The following is a 6,000-nucleotide window of genomic DNA, read 5'->3' on the forward strand; positions in this document are numbered from 1 at the left end:
CTGGAATAGGACCAGATTATGTTTTCCACAGGCAAAATTTGATGATGTTGTAGAGTATATATCATCTTTTAAGGGTGATAATCGGTGATATTGGTATTATTGTTGTAACAAAAGGTGATATTGTTGTACACGGTGGCACTAATGACATTAAGAGTAGGAAATCTGCTGACTTACTTAACAAGTACAGGTCGATGTTAAAAAAAGTCGCAAGTTAGGATTAAATTTGAAAGTGTCTGCAATTCTGCTCAGATATGATAGGAGGGAGTATATGGTGAGGGTCTTGTCAATCAATTCAACCCTGGAGAGATTGTGCAAGGCTCATGGGTAGCATTTTTCTCAGCGTGGTATGTGCTTGTTAACAGGAGAGACTTCTTCTACATGGATGGTATACACTTAAATTTTTTTTTTTTTTTTTTTGTAGTTGTTGGCGCATCGGCTTCTGTGTCCATAGTGCACCTCCCAAGGTTTTTTCAGTACTTTGATTTAAGCCGGGATTCAAACCCGCGATCTTTGGGTTGCCAGGCAGGCATTTTACCAACCCGGCTAGCCCAGTCGGCAATAAACTTAAATGGAAAGGGTACAAGAATATTTGCTGATGCTATTGAAGCAGTGTTAGATGGGTTGGAACACTGCTAGCTTGGCAGGATTCACGTGCTAATAGATTGAGTAGACGCAGGCAGAGGTGGAATTGATTCTTGCACTGCTTCTGTTGGAATGAGCAGCAGCAGCAGCCTGGAAAGCAAGTTGCTGGGGATTTTAAGAAGTGCTAGGAGTCATCATGGAACAAGTATATACATGTGCTGTGTTAGGTAACTAACAGTAAGAACAGGTGCAGGTATACTTGCATGTACACCAATGCTAGGAGTATAGTAAATAAATTTGAAGTGCTAGTCAAGAAATCAAAGGCTGATATTCTTGGAATATCAGAGATATGGTGTCACACAGATATAAGGAATGCAGAATTGGAATTTGGGGATTACAATGTGTGTGACGAAAGGATAGACAGGATAGGAAGGGAAGAGAGGTTATGCTGTTAATTAAGAAACACAAAAAATCTAAGGCAGTGCATCCAGTTTACATGAGTGGACAGTGCAATATTGAATCAGTTTGGTGTGACATAAACACTGGGAAAGCGAAAATGAAGGTCGGAGTGTGTTATAGGCAGATGAGTACAATGAACAACTGTACAGAGAAATAAAGTGAGCCAGTAAATCAGCATTTCTTATAATGGTGGATTTTAACTTCCCAGATATTGACTGGAACTTGTGGGTTGATCATTTGCACGCTGCAAGACTTTTGTGGATTCTCAAACATGCTGTTCTAGAAAACAGCATGTTCGAAAGGCAACCAGAGGGAGTAACACTATTGACTAATTATCAGCAGTGATTATTCATGCATTAAGAATCTGCAGATAAAGGAACCACTTGATGGCAGTGATCACAGTGTACTGATGTGGAATTTACTTAAAGATGTAACTACCATTGGAGGTAAAGGGAAGTGTTTTTGCTTTCATAAAGATGACTATGGTGATCTCAGACAGTTTTTAAATTCTCTGCAGTGGGACCAAATGATGATGTTACCAACAGCAATTCTAAATGGGAAGCATTCAAGGAATTAACCTTGAAAGCTTCTAGGCTTTTTATACTAACTAAGAAATACTGTTTAGGGTTTAGACAAATGGATGTCAGATGAATTAATGAGACTCTTGAAAGAGAAGAATATCAGGCGACTCAGAAGACTATGGTAGATATAAGCTAGTCTGTAGTCAAGTCACAAAGGACATTAGGCAAGCAAAAGCAGATTGCGAGAAATCTTTGGCAAAGGATACAAAGAAAAACATCAGAGACTTCTTTACTTATATAAACTATAGAAGGAAGGGGATGAATCAGGTTGGGCCACTTGATATTGATGATTCAACTGTTGATGATCCTGTTCAGGTATCTGACAAACTGAATGAGTATTTTGCATCTCCATTCACACATGAGGAATTCTGTGGGTCAATGGTGGCGAGAAGTTTATCAAACTCTAACACGGAACTAAATGATTTTGTAATAACTGAGAGCAAAGTGGAGTAGAAATTGTTGAAGTTAAACATAAGAAAGGCACCTGGGCTGGATGTGATCTATCTAGTTATATCCAAGGAGGCAGCAAAGGAAATAATTAACCCTTAGCCATAATTATAAGATAATCCTTAGGTTCAGACCAGGTCTCCACGGACTGGAGATGTGCAAATGTATCCCCAATTACGGTTACACGAGTAATTACAGACCTGTAGTTTAACTTCTGTTTGGGGAAAATAATGGAGTCACTGGTTAAAGAAGCATTGAGGATCATCTAGACAAGAGTGCAGTTATAATTCAAACACAGTGGGTTTTGTTATGTGGTAGTCTTGTCTGACCAATTTGATTGGATACTGTGATGTGGTAACAAAGGAACTGGATTCAAAAAATAATTTTGATATCTTATACTTGGATTTCCGCAAAGATTTTGATACTATTGCACATGGAAAACTACTGTACAAATTGGAGCAGTATGGCATTAAGGGCAATTTGCCGCTATGGATAAAGAGATGGTTGAATGGGAGAAGACAGAGTGGTAATCAATGAACACTGCTTTTTTTTTTTTTTTTGTAGTTGTTGGCGCATCGGCTTCTGTGGCTATAATGCACCTCCCAAGGTTTTTGCAGTACTTTGATCCAAGCCCGAGGCGGGATTCGAACCCGCGACCTTTGGGTTGCCAGCCAGGCACTTTACCCACCTGACTAGCCCGGTCGGCATGAACACTGCTCTTCATGGACTAATATCCACGTGGAGTTCCCCAGTGTTCAGTATTGGGCCCATTGTTGTTTTCTCTATTTATCAATGATATTGATGAAGGTATATATCAGTGATATTGATGAAGGTATATCAGGCTTAATGTCCAAGTTTGCAGATGATATGAAGGTTAGCATGGTTGTTACTGATAGTAATGACATTATGTTTCTGCAACAGGAACTAGAAAAATTGGCAGATGGGCTGAGAAGTGGCAGCTGAAGTTTAATATTGACAAATGCAAAGAACTGCATGTGGGTAGCAGTACCATAGTAACCCCAAAGTAACATACCAACTGTGCTCAATTATTGATGTACTACTGAAAACCATCCAGCTAGTAGATAATTCTGATGCCCGTTATGTACTGCCACTTTTTATAGATTTTAAGGGAGCTTTTGACACCATCTGGTGGCCAGTGATCCTGCAGCGAGCCAGAGTATCTAGCTGCATCTTCAAATGTCTTGCAGACTACTTTGCTAACAGAAAAGTTACCATCAAAACAAAATTTCATAATGTCATCCACCAAATTACCACCCCAGGGCTCTGTTCTGAGGCCAGCTGTTTGGAATACAATTCTGGATGAATGGCTCTTGCAGAACTTTCCCCATACAACACAGCTCTCATATGCAGGTGACCTGGTTATCATTGTGAAGGACCCTACTCATGCAGCTATTGAGACCAGAACCAACACCGTCTTGAATGCCCTGTCGGTTTGGGTTGGAAGTCTCTACAGATAAAAGTAGAACCCTGCTTCTCAAAGGACATATTGACATCAACAGACCACCCACTATTCGTTATAAAAGACATGTACTCAAGAATCAGTGTTCATTCAAATATTTAGTATTACCCTAGATGACTGCAGGACTTACATGCCACATCTAAAGTCCATGAAAGAGAAGGCCAAAGATTACATCATCATTTCTTGTTTTCTCGTTTCACCCGCAAAGACTGGGTCTTAAGGGACATGCACTCCACCTTCTTTACTCAGCTGTCTTTGTACTGATCATAACACATGGCACTGTATGGTTCCATCGTTTGTCCATCATCAGCACTAGGAACCTAATCCTGCAGTTACAACAGTTAATGTTATTAAAAATGATTCAGGCATGTAGAACGACATCAACAGCAGCAACAACACTACAAGTATTGACAGGCTGTATCCCCCCCCCCTTGGCCTCCACACACCCTTCAGAGGACTTTCCCATGCTATTAGAAAGAACAAAGAAGCTGAATTCCTCAGGATGAAAACTCTCTTCGATGTAGATCCAAACAAGAATTTCGCCATACTTGACAGGAACTAGTCTCCCTCTGGGAAATTTGTTGAGATAATTCCACCAAAGGCAGTACTACCAAGCTATTTCTACCTAGTGTCTCCTCTATAAACAAGGATTTGACTGGTTCTTCCCATATATACATGCTGCCTTTCTTCTGACGTGACATCCGTCATTCAAAAAGTGATTTCAGGACTTTGGACTTGTAAATGATGCCATTGTGAATGTGGAGGACTGGCACCACATAATGCACTTGTGTAACATTTACCTGGACCTACATAATCAACTGTTACTGAATCTAAATTTAACCACACTCGGTCCAGAGAGCAAACTGTTAAAATCAAAAGAAGCATTTTTAGCTTTTAGCAGGTATGCCTCTGCAGTCTTCAAGAGGCACTGGTATCAACTCTCCACGTCTGATTCTACAAATGAGATATTCACTATGTCCACCAACTATGCAATATTATACTCAGGGTAGTAGAGAATGAAAAAGACCTGAGGGTAACTGTGCAGTCAGATATGAAGTTTTCTGAGCAGTGCAGACAGATTGCCAGAGCAGGTCATGAGGTCTTGTCAATGATATACAGTAATTTTGCTAGGAATAAAGAGGCGATTATTCCCATGTATAATGGTCAGGCCACACCTTGAGTACTACATAAGGGTCTAGAGCATTCGTTTTAGGAAGGATGTAGCGCTGCTGGAATGAGTACAAAAGGAGCAGTGAGATTGGTGAGGGAGAACAAAGGGTTGCTCTTACAAAAAAAAGGCTTAAGTCCTGCAAATTGCAGCATCTAGAGACTAGGCACCTGCGAGGTGGTCTGATTGAAGTATATAAAATTTTAGGAAGATTTTTATTAGGAAGTTCTATGCTGATGGGGTTCTTCCTCTTGCTCAAATTACACACATAATGGGGCATAAATTCAAATTGAGGAAAGACAGTTGTAGAACAGATGTACAGAAATTTGCCTTTAGTCAGTGGGTGGGTTGAATGCCGGAAAAAACTTCCATCTGTTGTTGTGAAAGTTGAAAACTTAAATAAATTCAAGGGAGAACGGGACATACTTTTGGAACGAACAAATCAGTGAAATGGGAAGGCTTTTTTTTTTTTTTTTTTTTTTTTTTTCACTGATGCTGCAGTTTCACTGAAGCTTGCATTTTGAGAGGCTTCCATTGCTTCTGCTTAAACATTTTAAGAATACAATGCTAAGCAAAACACAAAAAAAAAAAAAAAAAAACAATATGCAGTGGATACAGAGGTAAACTGTATGGTTACTCACTCTGCAATAGTATTTCCATTACTGAAAAAGAAAGGAAGGTAGACAGACAGTGTTGAACATGTTAACCCTCTCCTACATTACTGTCATCTATTGGCACATGATGCAAACATCATCATTATTTGCAGGAAATGTAGTAGTAGTAGTAGTGGCATCTGATGCAAGAAAGCAAGTGTATGAGCTTATGCAGCATCAGCCAAAAAAAAAAATCGCACCATTCCCTCCAAATGCCCGACCAGTTCCTCCTTAAATTTATTCAACCTATCAACTTCCACAATGACAGGTGGAAGTTTGTTCCAGCAATTAACCACCCGCTGGCTAAAGGCAAATTTCCGCACATCTATTCTACATCTGTCTTTTCTTAATTTGAATTTATGCCCCCTTAGGTTCGTAATCTGAACAAGTGAAAGGATCCCATCAGAATTCAGCATGCTCAACCCGTTCAAGTCCTTATACACCTCAATCAGATCACCACGCAGGTGCCTAGTCTCCAGCCACTGCAATTTGCAGAACTTAAGCCTCTCTTGGTAAGAGGATCATTTCATTCCCCTCACCAATCTTGTTATACACGCTCAAGCAAATCTACATCCTTCCTAAAATGAGGCCTCCAGATCTGTACGCAGTACTCAAGGTATGGCCTGACCA

The sequence above is a fragment of the Mastigoproctus giganteus genome, chromosome 9 (genome assembly GCF_048544385.1).
Source record: "Mastigoproctus giganteus isolate SK-2022 chromosome 9, ASM4854438v1, whole genome shotgun sequence".
NCBI classification, from domain to species: domain Eukaryota; kingdom Metazoa; phylum Arthropoda; class Arachnida; order Uropygi; family Thelyphonidae; genus Mastigoproctus; species Mastigoproctus giganteus.